The following is an 18,297-nucleotide window of genomic DNA, read 5'->3' as shown; positions in this document are numbered from 1 at the left end:
AAAGTGTTCTGTGCTTTAGTTACATGAACGCTGATGAAAGTATTTTTCTGGTTAAATGGCATTATAAATACCTTGCTTGGATATTTCTATTAGGCAATTTGTATAGATGACATTTATTTATTAATGGCCTTATTGAAGCCATTAAATTATCTATGCATAAAAAGCTATTTAAAATTTATCATTGAACATCTGCAATTTTAATCTACAAACTACCTTTTTATGTATTTATTCTGGAGAGGGTTGAGGGTTGATGAGCTCTTTCTTAGACCTCTCCTGGTTTATCTGATGCACATCCAGACTAGATACATGCCCCAATGAACCATGATACATGCCCCGACAAACCATAACCATGTTCCCCACAATGTCCAACTTCTCACCCCTACCCTTGTTCCTTCAATCAACCACAGCCCTCTCTTGGGAGTTAAAACCTTTTGTACAGGACAATCTGTTCCCCACTCAGACTCATGCTTAAATATCCAAGTAAGCATGGCATACATTTTTACCAAACTTTTCTTTAAACTGAATCTGGAAAAACTGAGCAAAAGGATGTAGTTAATTCACTCTTCTAGCTTTTTTAGGTCAAGACAGAATAAAGGAAAGATGAAACCATCCAATTAAATTCTGAGAGCCTGCAGATTAAAATATCATTTGCTCAAAGTCACTCAGTTGAGGAAAAAAAAAAACAACACTAGAACTCAGGAGATTTTATGTTCTCAGATGCATCACTTATCCAAATATGTATCTAAAATCATTTAGAAGTAGACTATTTCAATCAGAGTCAGCTTCATGGGCATACAACCTGTGCAGTCACTCAGGGCTCATGCTCAGAAGTGCCCCCAATTTGGTTTAATGCTCTGCTGTCTCCATCTGGAAATTTCTAATTATTTTATCTTTGAACTTGTATTTTGTAAGTAAAGTCTGGTGGCATAATGTGGCATGGACAGAGATAAGAATGTCCTCCATTCTTTGCTGCTGAGTTTGCATATAACTTTCTATATTGGACTCTATGAACACAGAATTCCAGTGGAGATCCACAAAGCCTGGGAGTGCAGTAAGATGCAAAGCAAGTACAAGGTAAGCATGTTACATCCAACACAAACCGGAGCCTGAGCAGCCATCTATTCCCTTCAAACCAGAACTTGCTCTGAAGGCAGAAAGCAAGCAATGGCATCCTTAGAAACAAAAATGACTTTGGAACTCCATCGTATCCTTTCTTACTCATGCTACTTCCCTGTGTTAGTCAACTACTTATGCTGAAAGTGATGACATAGAAGGAAAGAGAAAGAGAACAACCTATGGTTCTTTTCCTTTCAGTTCTTCCTCACTCATCGGTAAGCTGAAGACAGTGCTAATATAAAAATGTGCATAACAAGAAGGGAAATAAAAACAATTGAGTTTGTTTTGTACAGTGTTTTCATTTTTCTGGTAAGAACAGAATACATGCACATCTATGAACTATGATATATAAATCATGTAATTTTGGTAACTCTGCATGAGTTAAATGCTCTTATATTTACATTTGAAACTGGTATTGCATAATACAAAAGTGAACATTAAAATTCATGCTAATAATTTTAAATTTTATATTTTTAAAATTTAGAATAACATTAAATATCAAATAAACAGCATCAGTGCAAGTCCAGAAAGAGATTTCGGAAGAAAGGAAAAAACTTTATATTTTAGTACCTTTTTTAAACAGTTTTATTAAGATATAGTTCATGTGCCATATAATTCGCCTGTTTGAAATGTCCAATTCAATGGTTTTTTATATATTCACAGTTGAGTATAGTCATTACCATAGTCAATTTTAGGACATCACCATCTCTGCAAAAAGAAAACCTATCCCTTTTCCCCTGCAACTCCCTCTCCCCTATTCAGCCCTAGGCAATTACTAATCTATTTTCCATCTCCATAGATTTCCCTGTTCTGGATATGTCAAATGAATGGAATCATATAATATATGATCTTTTTTTTATTGGTTGCTTCTTTTACTTAGCATATTTCTTTCAAGGTCCATTCACATTGTAGCATTCCTTTTTATGGCCAAATAATATACCATGTATGAATATACCACCTTTGTTCATTCATTTATCAGTTGATGGACATGCGTATTGTTTCCATTTTTTGGCTATTATGAATAATATTGCCATAAACATCACATTTTAGTACTTTCAAGGGAACCTGGTATTTTCATTTTTTCTCCACTGGGCTTTGCAAATTATGTAGCCAACCCTGGTTTCAATGAACGTAATTGAAGAAGTATTTGTTAGGTCTTACCCTGCCCAAGGTATTTTAGTTGACAGTGCTTGCCGTTAAGTGGTCTATAGTGTGGTAAGCAAGTATAAATCCAATACATGTCAATCCAATACTTGAATCATTAATTTCAAAGGAATTATAGTATCATTATTATTGTTATTTAAGATTTTATTTTTAGGTAATCTGTACATCCAGTGTGGGGCTCGAACTCACAACGCTGAGATCAAGAGTCACACGCTTCACTAATGGAGCTAGCCAGGCGCCCTGGGAATTAAAAATTAAAAAAAAGTTCTTAGCACTAAAACACTTTAATACATAGAGGACAGTTAGACCTGGACAGAGTGTTCTCCATGGAAGAATGTGACTCCAACTTCTGGAATCAGCATTGGTCAATTTCATGAAAATGTTGTCTTCCTGAGGGCTATTAAGCAGAGGACCTTTTCCCCAAAATAAGCAGGAAATAACAGACATGCTGATAAAGACCGGGGAAATCCAGCTTCTGAAGCTGCCAGGTGTATCTGTCTACAGTAGACAGGGGAGAAAGGATTTAATTTTTGGCAAAAACCATTATAGTAACTTTATTCAATTGTGTCTTTCTGTTGCAACTAATATTTACCATTAAAATAAATCACAGTTGACTTGTGAATAGTCCAGATGAAAAGAAGACTAGGACATCAGTCTGAATCACAAAGTACCTCTGTGCCTTAATATTAAGGATAAGTCTGAAGATGCCTTCATACTTCAGAATTCAATAAAGTGGGTGGGGACTAAGGAAGGATGATCTTCAGGACACTCTAGAATACAAGTCCTGGGTTTCCTGTAGTTATAGAAGCAGGGAAGGAAAAACAATATTCTAAGAAAGAAACATGTAACAATCCACATTATGTTTTCCTGCTTCTCTGTGAGTCTATGTAGACTAACTCTAATGAAAAAGCATTTCACTGAAAAGGCAAAAAAGAAATTCTGTTAAAAAAAAAAAAAAAGAAGAGGGGGCGCCTGGGTGGCGCAGTCGGTTAAGCGTCCGACTTCAGCCAGGTCACGATCTCGCGGTCCGTGAGTTCGAGCCCCGCGTCAGGCTCTGGGCTGATGGCTCGGAGCCTGGAGCCTGTTTCCGATTCTGTGTCTCCCTCTCTCTCTGCCCCTCCCCCGTTCATGCTCTGTCTCTCTCTGTCCCAAAAAAAAAAAAAAAAAGAAGAAAGCTAATGCTGTTCTTCTAATTGTTGATTCATCACCTATTTACAATGCGAGCCTGCTCCATAATAAGACACAGAGGGAAAAGACATAGTCCTTTCTTTTCAAAGACCCCAGACTAAAAGGAAGAAACAGATAAATCAATAGCTAAATAAATCACAACGTGAGCAAGTGAAATATGGAAATAGGAGTAAAGTAAAGCATAGAAGGAGCTTTCGATGTCAGCACTAACGGGACGAATATCTAGAACATCTGAACTGATATTTTAAGGATGAGGAGGAGCTCACCGTGTAAACAAGGAAATGCCCATTTTTACAGTAGTAACAGATGAATGAAAAGTTCAAGTCTCCCAGGCCCTTGCTCCCAAGTCACAAACTTTCCTTTGCTTGCCTCTATCTCTAAATTTATATTCTCCTATTCCCAACACAAACTCCTTGTTCCAGTTAGACAAACCCACTCACTATTCACTGCACAACACTTTATTAGAGGGGTATTGTATGGTTGCTGTCCGTCACCCTCACTATTTTATCTCGTTGGAGGTAGAACCCCCTCCCCCATACACTAATTTCACTTTGCTCTTGCTCTTTTCTTGCACAAACTTAAAGGCTCTTCCTCTTCACATAATCCTGTTCCTATTTCTATTATAGTATTTAATTTCTACTGCAATTGTTTACTTATTTTTTTGCTTCACTTAACTCTGAGGGTGGGATTCATAAAGACATTTTGATTTCTGTATCTCCAGCTTCTAGCACTATTCCTGGCACAGAAAAAGCACTAAGTTAACCTTCGTTGGAAGAAAGAAGAAGAAAGGGAGACAGGGATTTGTATTTGCTCCTGACCATATTCTGTATTTTCATATCTCTGTATCAGGCACTGATCTTCAAGTTATACTTCAGTCCTCCTCGATTAACATCTATTTGCATTTTAAGCAATTGGTTTTGTACTCTATGTTTGTTCTAACAGTTTCCGTGTCTACCTCCAAATATGCTAATTAACTATGGTAAAGTGTTATTCTTCTAGTCTAAATTAATAAATATATTTGGCTGATTATCAGTATAACATATTCAGTTTTATCTCTGTGTGTGTTAGTGACCAGAAACTCAAGGTATGATGAAAGTCCTACTCTTGCAAAAAACAAAAAACAAAACAAAACAAAAAAACAAAAACAGAAAAAACAGAACCAAAAACATACCCATGTCATCATATACTTCTTTCATGATCTTGTGAATATTTGATGTTTCATATAAGACTGTAACTTTCATGCCAAGTGAAACACTCATATTGTGTTATCCAGATACCCTTCCCTTGAAAAGCTCTAGAAAAACACCAACGAAACCACCAACTTCACTTTTTCTAGATCGTTTGAGACTCAGTTTCTTTTGATGATATTTTAAAACTATATGATCAGTCTTTGTCCATTTCAACAGGTTTTTGTTTTGTTTTGTTTTGTTTTGTTTTGTTTAAGTAGGTTTCATGCCCAGTGCACAGGCCAATGCAGAGCCCAGATCAAGACCTGAGCTGAGATTAAAAGTTGGATGCTTAACCAACTGAGCCACCTACACACCCCCATTTGAACAGGCTTTTTAAAGTATAATTCTCTATTTTATAAATTATTTCATATATATAATATTTATATTTTATATTTATATATTATATAATATACATTTATATTTGTCTTTATTATTTTATTATTATATTATATTATTTATATTATTATTGATTATATTTATATTATTGATTATATATTATATATATATTTTAAGTGGATGCTTCTTAATGACCTAGCATTTATTATTATATTATATTATTATTATATTTATGTTTATATTATATATAATATATAAATAAATATATGTATATATATATTACATATACATATTTTTTTTAAGTGGATGCCTTTTTTTTTAATGTTTATTTATTTTTGAGACAGAGCGAGACAGAGCGAGACAGAGCATGAACAGGGGAGGGGCAGAGAGAGAGGGAGACACAGAATCTGAAGCAGGCTCCAGGCTCTGAGCCGTCAGCACAGAGCCCGATGCAGGGCTCAAACTCACAGACCGTGAGATCATGACCTGAGCCGACATCGGACGCCTAACCGACGGAGCCACCCAGGCGCCCCTTTAAGTGGATGCTTCTTAATGACCTAGCAAGAGATACATTACTATCAACACTAAAAGCCTATTTCATGGGGTGCCTGGGTGGCTCAGTCAGTTAAGTGTTGGACTCTTGATTTTGGCTCAGGTCGTGATCTAATGGTTTGTGGGATTGAGCCCAGCGTCAGGTTCTGTGCTGACAGCCTGCTTGGGATTCTCTCTCTGCCTACCCCAACCCCTGACTCTCTCTCTCTCTCTCTCTCAAAAAAAAAAAAAAAAAAAAAAGGAAAAAGCCTATTAACATGAAAATGTAAATTTTATTTATTTAAAAAAAATTTTTGTTAACGTTTATTCATCTGTGAATAAACAGAGCATGAGCGGGGAAGGGGCAGAGAGAGGGAGACACAGAATCCAAAGCAGGCTCCAGGCTCCAGGCTCCAAGCTGTCAGCACAGAGCGCAAACTGGGCCTGAACTCACCAACTGCGAGATCATGACCTGAGCCAAAGTCGGATGCTCAACCGACTGAGCCACCCAGGCGCCCTGAAAATGTAAATTTTAAGATTTCAGGACTGAAATCTTGTTTCTTGTAGACAACAAACCCCATCAATGTTTCCACTCAGTTTAACAGGTATTTTGTGAAAGCAGAAGAGTAAGTTAGGGTCTAGTTCAGAGCCTGATTATCATGAACTGAAGTGTTTATTATTGTCTATGCTCCTAGTACCATACTTGTTAACAGGACAATGCAAAATTGAGTAGTACATATTTTCTACCCCCCCCCCCCGTAAGTCACAGATTAGTGAAGGAAGTAAGCAAAACATGCAACTAATGACAATATAAGCCAGACTGTGGTGTTTTTTTCCTTTTTTAAAGCCCCGATTGTGATTATAAGCAAATGGTGAATTAATGCAACTGTTGAGTCAGGAGTAGCTTCACAAAACTAATGACATTTGCTCTGGGGCATTTGCTTAAAGATTGAATAAGATATGGAGGGGCACGTGGGTGGCCCAGTCAATTGAACTTACGACTTTGGCTCAGGTCATGATCTCACAGTTTGTGGGTTTGAGCCCCTCATCAGGCTCTATGCTGTCAGCGCAGAGCCTGCCTGGGATCCTCAGTCCCCCTCTCTCTCTGCCCCTCACCCGTGCTCATATGTGCATACTCTCTTTTAAAAATAAACATAAAAAAAAGAATGAGTAAGATATGGAAAGATGAAATGAAGGGCAAGGGCATTCAGACAGATTGGGAAGTAAAAATACAGCATATTTATCTGATGTTCTTGAAATGGAAAATGGAAGTAAGGTAGAAAATGGTAGAGGTATAGCCAAGATGGGAACATGGAGAGTAGGCATCTTCAGTGGAAGAAAGGAAGGAACTAAGTGATAAGTGATAGATGATAAGTGTAACAGTTGAAGGCATGGAAGTGGATGAACTAACTTAGGAAGAGTAGACGAGAGAAGAAAAAGAGGACTGAGGAAGGCGTGTCATGGTTACTAGTTAAGGACTCAGCAGAGGAAGAAGAATCAGCAAACATACAGGTGGAAAATCCATCAGAAAAGTATTGAGGTTTGAAGATTTGTATTATTTTATTTTACTTCTTTTTTCATTAAAAAATCAATGGACTTTATTTTTTAGAGCAGTTTTTGGTTTATAGAAAAATGGAGTGGAAAGTACAGAGAGTTTCCATATACTCCTTTCCCCCACCCCTTAGGTTCTCCTATTATTAGCATCTTGCATTGGTGTTGTACATTTGTTAAAATTGATGAACCAACATTGATACATTATTATTTACTAAAGTCCATAGTTTACATTAGGGGTCTCTTTGTGTTGTACAATTCTATGGGTTTTGTTGTACTTCCTGATGTTCTTCCTCACATTAGAGATATATCTCAACAATGAGTTTATTCATCTCTTATTCTTTATGGTGATATTTTATAATTAGTCATATGTAAATATTTTTTGAAGTTTTCTTGAGAATGAAATTACAGATATATCCCACCCTGTCTTTACTTCTGATTTCATGGAGCTATTTATCAGTATCTCCATAATAGGTATTAGAAAAGAAAATATTCACAAATATATCTAACCACATTTCTCGCATTTCCCACTTCCAATTTAAATGAACCATTGATGGGGGTACCTGGGTGGCTCAGTGGGTTAAGCGTCCGACTTCAGCTCAGGTCGTGATCTCACAGTTTGTGAGTTCGAGCCCTGCATTGGGCTCTGTGCTGAGAGCTTAGAGCCTGGAGCCTGCTTCGGATTCTGTGTCTCCTCTCTCTGCCCCTCCCTAACTTGTGCTCTGTCTCTGTCTCTCAAAAATAAATAGATGTAAAGAAAAAAAATTTAAATGAACCATGGATGTCATATTTCTTTCTTTCTTTTAAAAGGAAATATTTTATATGGGACTGTGAATACCGAAGTACTAATGGTGTTTTTATCTATGTGGATTATGAATACTTTTTATTTTGTGCTTTGTACTTTCCTATATTTTTCCAGAAATAATACTAATACTTTGTAATTGGAAAAAATATGTGTTAGAGACAACTACTGACTTGTACAAAAACTTTTTTTTTTGCTTTCATGAAGATATAGAGGAAACATCAACATTATATTACAATGGTAATGTGTTATATGTTAACAAAAGAACCCTTTTGTAGAAGTCCTTAGAAATAAAAGGCCAAAAGTTCTTTTTAATAAAAGGCTTAATTTTAAAGCCAAATTTAAAGTCATGTCATGACTTAAAAGCACTTTACTTCTAAGTATACAAAATCTATTAACTTAAACAGTGAGACTATTGTCCATAAGAGTACCAAATATTCTGATGGATAGAAGTCTCTAGCTGTAAACTTGATGGACTTTTGTGGTCTAAAAGCAGTTGAGGGTTTCTACCCTTAAGAAACTATTTCTCATGTTACAGCAGTTAAGATTGTGAAAATGTATAGAACAGATTGTGTTTCACTGTCTTTATTTGCACAGCTTATTGAAGGTACATTAATACTGTGAGAATCCTTATTCCATTCACAACTCTGAATACATACTTAAGGTATTTTTACATCTGGAGTTTAACTGATAACTCTTTTGCCACCATCTGTACATGGATAATTTTTACCGTAACTACTGGTTCCAATGTATTGTTTTGACATTAGACACTATAGTTAATTCAAACAGAAGTAAATACCACAACAATTGGTGCTCTAAAACAAAATTCAGCCCAGTAATTTTCACATTATTGTGAAATTTAATATACTCATCAACTGAGTTCACTATACTGATTTCACTACATAGTCAAAGTAAAAGCTTGAGAAGTAAGAATGAGATATAGGTAGAAATTATCATCATTTACATAACAAAAAATTTCAGTAAAATCAATTGAGACTACTAAGTTCAATTTTAAAAAGTTACATACTTAGACTTCCCCAAATTTATCAACTATGACTATTGACTGATATCCATGGTCTCCCTTTCCATTCATATTCTGTTTCTTTTAAATCATAGTATAGTATAGTATAGTATAGTATAACTTTTAAAAAAATTTTCAAAGACTTAAGATTCAAAAACAAAACTGAACAATTTATTTTTTTCAGTTTATTTTTATTTATTTTGAGAGAGAGAGTATGAGTAGGGGAAGGGCAGAGAGAAAGGGAGAGAGAGAGAGAATCCCAAGCAGGCTCCGCACTGTCAGCACGGATCTCGATATGGGGCTCGAACTCATGAACTGTGAGATCATCACCTGAGCCTGACCTGAGCGAAAACCAAGAGTTGGACGCTCAACCAACTGAGCCAACTAGGCACCCCAAAACTGAACAATGTAAAACCAGAACTTCTTGGGTATTATAAATAAACCTGAAAAGTATAAACATGATATGGGAAATCTTTATAGTTTATAATATTTCAAAAATTTTAAATTTTTAATGCTTATTTTATAATATTTCAGAAATTTTAATAGCAGCCTCAGTATAATAGGTACCAAATGATGCAATTGAAACTGCAAAAGATTGTTTGAAAACTCATTTTAGAAAGTTTAATGAATTTCTTCTACATAATCATAACACTTCCCAACAGCTTAAAAAAAGAGTAAGGGAAAAGCACATGGATTATAGAAGAGAATCATTTTTAGACATAATTGATGCTATTAATTTATAAGATTCATGTGTTTCTAAAGATCATCATTATTAAAGTTTTAAAAATATTTTATTATTTAAGTGTAGTTGACTTACAATGTTATATTAGTTTCAAGTGCACAACAGAATGATTCGATAATTCTATACATTATGCAATGCTCACCATGATAAGTGTGATTACCATCTGTCAATATACAACATTACAATATTATTCACTATATTCCTTATGCAGTACTTTTCATGTCTGTGACTTATTTATATTACAACTGGAAGTTTGTATCTCTTAATACCCTTCACCTATCTCACCTATACCCCCATCCTCTTTTCCTCTGGCAATAACCAGTTTGCTCTCTGAATTTATGAGTCTGTTTCTTTTGTTTGTTTTGTTTTTTTCTAGATTCCACATATAAGTGAAATCATATGGTATTTGCTTTTCTGTGTCTGACTTATTTCACTTGACATAATACCCTGCAGGACCACCCATGTTGTTGCAAATGGCAAGATCTCATTAGTTTTTATGGCTGAGTAATATTCCATTGCACGTGCACGTGTGTGTGTGTATACACCACATCTTCTGTATTCATTCATCTGCCAATAAACACCTAGGTTGCTTCCATATCTTGGATACTCTAAATAATGCTGCAGTAAATGTAAGGGTGCATGTATCTTTTTGAATTAGTATTTTCATTTTCTTTTCTTTGGGTAAATATCCAATAATGGAATTATTAGATTATATGGTATGTCTATTACTAATTTTTTGAGAAAACTTCATATTGTTCTCCACAGTGACTGCACCAATTTATATTCCTACCAACAGTGCACAAGGGTTCTCTTTTTCCACAACTTTGTCAGCACTTGTGTTTCCTATCTTTTGATACTAGCCGTTCTGACCAGTGTGAGATATTATCTTGTGGTTTTGATTTGCATTTCCCTGGTGATTAGCAATGTTGAGCATCTTTTCATGTATCTGTTGGTCATCTGTATGTCTTCTTTGGAAAAATGTCTATTCAGGTCCTCTGTCCATTTTTAAATTGGATTATTTGGGTTTTCTTGGTGTCCAGTTGTGTAAGTTCTTTATATTTTGTGGATATTAACCCCTTATCAAATATACCATTTGCAATTATCTTCTCCCATTAAGTAGGTTGTTTCTTCATTTGGTGGATGGTTTCCTTGCCTGTGCAAAAGCTTTTTATTTTGATGTAGTCCCAATAGTTTGTTTTGCTTTTGTTTCCCTTACCTGAGGAGACATACCCATAAATATGTTGCTAAGACCACTGCCAAGAGATTACTGCCTATTTTCTTCTAGTTTTATACTTTCATGTTTCACATTTAGGTCTTTAATCCATTTTGAATTTTTTTGTGTGTATGGTGTAAGAAAGTGGTCCAGTTTCATCCTTTTGCACGGGCTGCCCATTTTGGCAACACTGTTTATTGAAGAAACTGTCTTTTCTTCATTGTGTATTTTTTGCCTCCTTTGTCACTGATTTTTTTAAAATTATTTTTAAGTAGCTTTCATGCCCACCACAGAGCTTAGTGTGTGGCTCGAACTCATGACTCTGAGACCAAGACCTGAGCCAAGATCAAGAGTCAGACACTCAACTGACTGAGCCACCCTGGTGTCCCATCCTTTGTCATAGATTAATTGACTAAATATGCATGGATTTATTTCTGGGATCTCTATCCTGTTCTATTGATCTATGTGTCTATTTCTGTGCTGGCACCATACTGTTTTGATTACTATAGTTTTATAGTATATCTTGAAATCTGGGATTGTGATACCTCTAGTTTTGTTCTTTCTCGAGATTGCTTTGACTATTTGGGGTCTTTCATGGTTCCATACAAATTTTAGTATTATTTGTTCTAGTTTAGTGAAAATTGCTATTGGTACTTTGGTAGGGATTGCATTGAATCTGTATATTGCTTTGGGTAGTATGGATATTTTAACAATATTAATTCTTGCAATCCATGAGCATGGTATATCTTTCTATTTGTATTGTCTTCAATGTTTTCATCAGTGTTTTATAGTTTTTGGAGTATAGTTTTGTATAAACTCTGGTGAAGTTTATTCCTAGGTATTTTACTCTTTTTGGTGCAACAATAAATGAGTTTTTTTTTAATTTCTCTTTCTGTCACCTCACTATTGTTGTATAGAAATGGAACAGATTTTGGTGTATTAATTTTCTATCCTGCAACTTTACTGAATTCTTTTTTTAAGTTTATTTATTTATTTTGAAGGGGGGGGTAGGAGCAGAGAGAGAATGAGAGAGAGAATCCCAAGCAACTTCTGTGTTGTCAGCACATAGCCCAACACGGGGCTTGAACTCATGAACCATGAGGTCAAGAGTTGGATGCTTAACCAACTGAACCACTGAGGCACCCCTTTACTGGATTCTGATTATGGGTTAAAAAAATTTTTTTAATGTTTCTCTATTTTTGAGAGAGAGAGAAACAGAAGTTGAGCAGGGGAGGGGCAGAGAGAAAGGGAGACACAGAATCCAAAGCAGGCTCCAGGCTCTAAGCTGCCAGCAAAGAGCCCAACATGGGGCTTGAACTCACAAGCTGTGAGATCATGACCTGAGCCAAAGTTGAACATTTAACCAACTGAGCCACACAGTCCCCTGAATATGGATTTTTGCAAACATTATCTCCCAATCCTTGTCTTTCTTTTCATTATCTAAGTCATGTTGTTCATAAAGCAAAAATCATTTTCATGAAGTTCAACTTACAGTGTTCTTAATTCGTGGAACATGGTTCTGGTGTTGAACCTAATAATGAATTGCCATACCCAATTCTTATAAAATTACAGATTTTCTTCTATATTATCTTCTGGAAGTTTTATAATTTTGCATTTTACATATCTGTTTACACTCCACATTATTTGTCAAACAAATTAGTGAAGACTAATGGTAGTAGAAATGGGACAGATGAGTTTAGGTGGGAAGAAAATTACTGCTATAAATTTTGTAGACATCAGCATAAAATTAACAGTTAAAGCCTATTGGGAACTCACTCAGAGAACTAAGTTGCCAATTAATACAGAATTGAGACAGCCAGTTAATCAGAAGGGCAAGATTCAATGTAGACCAAGGGCAAATGGGTCAGAAGAGAAACACAAAGATCTGGTTCACTGGTCAGAATTTCAGGAGAGGCAGTCCAGTACCCTGGAGAGCTCCCCAAGGAGCCCAGGTTTTGAATGCCTTGGAGCTTTCCAATGCCCCAAACTGACAGCATCTAAATTTTCTCATGGGTCACATGACCAAAATCCTATATTGCTGCACTGTATGAGTTTTAAATAACATTTCAAATATTAGAAGAGTAGGAAAAGTAGGAAATAGAGACAAGCACAAAGAAGAAAAAAAAAATCTTACCACTTAGAGCTAACCATTAACTCTACATTTCCATACACACACTCCTGTCTTCCTATCAGCAATCCTGCAAGCACTCCAGGTTAATACAAAAATTTTGAGAAATTAAATTGATTACCCAAGATTATATAATTTTATTTTGCTTCAGTTATAATTTTTATTTGTGCCAACCCCTCATTCCTGGTATAGGCGAGTCAGGGAAGAATACTAGTGAAGCAGACTGGATTGGAGTACTAAGGCTTGATTAGGTGTTTAGTTTTCCATCTAATATCAGCCCACTCCTTTCTCTTGGGAAAATTAAATAATATTTGTAAAGTACTTTTCACACATCTTGGCAAAGGGTAAACATTCAGCAAATGTTATTATTATCAATATTATCATTACTGCTTCCGTTGTTATAATGGAAGTACAAACTTCATTGCATGTTAGTAGACTTAAAGTATTTTGGCAGCCCAGAATAACAACTCTTTCTTTGGGGAAGCACCTTTTCTCCCACTCCAGTTATGTGCTTCTTGTGGTGGCAGCTGACAAAAAAAACCTTCACTTCTTTGGCTGCAGGGATGGGCACTGATTCAGTTTCTGTTGAGTGTAATAATTCATCTTCTTGCCTGTAATATTTGGTCCAGTTTGGGTATGTGACCCAAGTCTAGCCCATCAGAATACTTCCCTGGGATTTTTTTCTTTTTTCTTTCTTTTTTCTTTTCTTTCCTTTTCCTCCTTTCTTTCTTTCCTTCCTTCCTTCCTTCCTTCCTTCCTTTTCTTCCTTCCTTCCTTTCTTCCTTCCTTCCTGTCTTCCTCCCCCCCTCCTTCTTCTTCTTCTTCTTCTTCTTCTTCTTCTTCTTCTTCTGGCTAGAACTGTAAAGTGGGGAATAAGGATGGGGGAAGGCCTTAGAGGGAGAAAATTCCCTTTTCTTAACTGGTTACTATAGTAATATGTAGCCTTGCTTAATACCCTATTTCCTACTAAATGGAAAAAGCCATCTGCAGAAGAAGAAAGTGAAAATACCATTCAAAGAGGAGCAGAAACAAGAGAGGGAGAGATGGAGAGAGAGAAAAGGGGAAAGGGAGAGACTGAGAGAGATTGAGATGAAAGATCCTTATATCTTTCTAGTTTCTGTTTCCAGAAAGATCTTGATATCTTTCTAGTTTCTGTTTCCGGGAAAGACCAAAGGGGTTCTGCCCTTCCAAAGCTTGTTCAAGTTGCAATTGTAACCCTTGCAATCAAAAAAGTCTTGCCCAATATACCACTTTTCATATGAGATTTCTCACAATAAGACCCAACCATCTTTCTATCCTTGATTATATCTTTCACATTAGGTTCCATTAAATTTGTTCTCATTCTTAGGATACATCACACCTTTCACATATTATAGATTTGCATTTTGTTTTAATTGCTTATTAATATCACTATCTCCAGACCCTAAGCCTTCCAGCCTGCTTTGTGAATAATGTATTATTGATGCTTGTATCTTGTCCTGAGGAGTATACAGCATAGTTCTCCCCATACAGAAGAACATCTTTAACATTGTTAAATATATATCCATTTTTAATTTATTTAATGTAAGGGCTATCCTGTGGTCCAGATGTTTCTAGGAACAGGGAAATAAAGAAGAATAATGCCCTCCAACCCTCAAAGAGCTTGAAGTTGAATCAGGGGAGTCAAACATGTAATACTTGCTGTAAGAGAAAAAATAAAGCACTTTTACACAACTGTTTTATTTAGTCCATTTGATGAAGACTTAATGTTGATATTCTAAGCTTCCCCACTGAGCTCACACACACACACACAAAACTCAGACTGTGTGAGAGTTCAGTGAGCTTGCTCAAGATCACTCAGCTAATAAAGTGACAGGCTGGCTAGCGACTGAGGTCCGTGTTCTTCCGGGATTCCTATTTCTGTTTCTCTTCCTCTTACCTCATGCTGTCTCTTTTACCTTGTCCACATCTTTGAATGTTCAGTGGGCCAAATAACAGTGTAAACATAGATAAGAAGGTTAATCTTTCTTACCATTGGATATAATTCTGTCTCTCAATCTCCCTCCCTCACTCCCTTCCTCTCTCTCTCTCTCTCTCTCATCCCCCTCCTCCAAATTTTGGTAATTTAATCTTCCACAGCTTGTGTTATAAGCAAGGTATGTGCAAATGGGAATTGGAACCTAGCTCTTATGACTCTTGAGTGATTTATTTTGACTGCACATACACTTTTCAATCACTCGCCTTAAATTTTTGACTGCCAAGACAGCACAAATATCACTTAATGGCAGCACATGCAAATTCTTCTGGGGTTGGGATAGAAAAAAGATGATTTGACAAGTCTGAGGAAGGTGTATGTTCTACAGGATCCCAGTTCTGGGGAAGCTGTGCACACTGCAGGAGGCTGCAGACAATGCACTTTAAAAAAAGAAGGAAAACTGCTTTATAACGAACGCATGGTCTCTTCAGCATTCACCTTTGATGACACTTAATGTACTGCTAACTGGTGAAGAAAAAAATATTTAAAGGGCCCATGTCCATTTTCACAAAGCAAGTGATGACGAGTGAATTTGGAAGTGATAGGCAAAAAATTGATAATGGGCACATCATATGCTAAGGTGTATTATATGAGGGGTCTAAGTTTGCTATACAGTTGACCCTTGAACAACACAGGTTGAACTGCACAGATCCACTTATATGTAGATTTTTTTGATAACTACAATACAGTACTGTAAATATATTTTCTCTTATAATTTTCTGAATAACATTTTCTTTTCTCTAGCTTACTTTATTGTAACAATACAGTATATACTACACATAACGTGTATGTTTTAATCACCTGTTTATGTTATTGGTAAGGGTTCCCATTAGCAGTGAGCTAATAGTAATTAAGTTTTCTGGTATGTGTGCTGCTGAAGCAAGAACAATAGTTAAGTATTTTGGGAATCAAAAGTTATACACGAATTTCCCACTGTGTGGGATGGGGGTGGGTTGGTATCTCTAAACCACGCATTGTTTAAGAGTCAACTGTATACACTTTTACAACAAATAACTGGATTTAAAAGCAGTGTTCTTGCTATATACAGACACTAAAGCTTTGTATAAAAAGGAGAGATTTTAATAAATCCTTTTGATTTGATTATTATGGAACATTCATTTTTCTTTTGCTGTTTCACTTCTATTTTCCTTTCCAGACTTATAAAAGCAAACTACAAGGACACAGAATGTTTTTCTTTGACTTCTCTGACTCATCTGATGATTTATGTTCCTACCTCTGCACCATAAACAATGTTAAAAATTCTAGCCCTTTTCGATGAGAGAATAATAGCTAATGATTGTAGGTTTATAAATATTGTATTTTATAACATTTCCTGTGACTTTTCATTATTAAATATTGAGAATTCCCTAAATTTGAATTTTCTGCTCAAATTTTCACATTTTTTATTTTTGGTTCTCATATGTTAGAGAGTTTAATGCTATTACTGACTTCTGTTCCATATTAACATATCTAGGTTGTTTCAGTCAGAATAGACTAAAATATCCTGGGTAGAAGACAATTCCAAATCACAGTGGCTTCACACAACAAAATTTCATTTCTCCAATTGAGTATGCATATGCGAAAATATGAATATAGGCCCATACCTCATAGTGTACCCCAAAATTAACTCAAATGAATCATACACTATGTAAGAGTTAACTTATAAAACTTCTAGAAAAAAGCCATAGTAGAAATTGTTTGTGATCTTGTGTCAGGCAAAGAGTTCTCAGATACAACATCTAAAGCATATGGCATTCAAAAAATTGCATTTAATAAAAATAAAAAATCTTTTGAGCTTTAAAAGACACCATTAAGAAAATGAAAAGACAAGCCACAGAGTGGGAGCAAATAATTTCAAATAATGTATCTGGTAAAAGACTTGTATCCAGGATATATAAAGATTTATTGTAACTTGATAATAAGAAGACAAACAGCCCGGCTAAAAAATGGGTAAAATATATGAATGTATGCATCACCAAAGATATAAGAATTGCTAGCTAATAAGCACATGAAAAGATGCTCAACATCATTAACCATTAGGGAAATAAAAATTGAAACCAAAATGAGAAACCACTTCACTCCCACTGGAGCCAATAGTTCTTTGATTCTTTGTATAAATAGAAACATGACTAAAAAAACAAGATGACATTCATTCAGCATTTAGGTAGTAGAGAAGGGACAGAGAGAGAGAGAGAGCGGGGGGGAGAGGGCTCTGAGTTCTGTTAGCAAAAAGACGACAGAGTCTGTAAAAAATGATGAAGGAATTTCGTAAGAGGCAGGAGAATTATACATTTGACTGGGGAAAGGTTTTGCTAGGTTGAAGATAGTACAATTACAGTACTTAATCTTCATTAAAAAAAAAAAAGATAGACCATATCAAGTATTAGTGAGGATGTGGAGAAGTTGAAACCTTCACACATTGTTCACATTTTGGAAAACAGTTCTGCAGTATCTTAAAAAGTTAAACAGAAATGTACTATACAATGCAGCAATTCTACTTGTAGGAATCTATCCACGAAAAATAAAAACAAGTATCTACACAAAGATGTACACACATTTTCATAGCAGCATTACTCATAATAGCTAAAAATTGCAAATAACCCAAATGTGCGTCTGGTGACAGTTACATTCATACCATGATCATGGTACATTCATACAATGGAGTACTATTCAGCAATACAAAGGGAAGAACCACAGACACGTGATACAACATGCATGAACTTCAAAAACATCGTGATGAGTATAACAAGCCATATCAAAAGACTATATTGTAGGAGTCCATTTATATAAAGTGGCCAGAAAAGACGGATATATAGAGGCAGATAACATTGCCTGGGGTTCCCAGTGGGATTGATTACAAATGGGCATAATGAATATTTTGGGGGTAGTAGAAATGTTTTAAAACTGTATTGTGGTGATGGTTGCACATCTAGTTTCTGCTTATTGTAGTTATTTAGGAACCTGAAATGACAGTTGTTCTATTTCAACACATGGTTCCATCATCACCACAGCAGAGGGGAAGGGGATGTGCCTCTGCCTCTTAAAACTTTTGCCAGGAAGTGATACGGATCACTTCTCCCATTTCATTGGTAAAAGTGAGTTACATGGCCATACCTAACTTCGAGGATGCAAAAGAGTGCAATTTTGCTGTATCTGGAAGAAAGGAGAACCAGAACAATCCTAATGACTACTAGATCATGACTATTATGTAATGACTATTACATAAATAAATAACAGCAAAAGGTATGTTGCTGTGTACTTC

This window comes from Lynx rufus, unplaced genomic scaffold (genome assembly GCF_022079265.1).
Source record: "Lynx rufus isolate CCGP_SWC_20201006 ecotype Redwood Valley unplaced genomic scaffold, mLynRuf1.p SCAF_2, whole genome shotgun sequence".
Taxonomy (NCBI): Eukaryota; Metazoa; Chordata; class Mammalia; order Carnivora; family Felidae; genus Lynx; species Lynx rufus.
The sequence above is the reverse complement of the archived record's forward strand: the minus strand, read 5'-3'. Positions refer to the sequence as shown.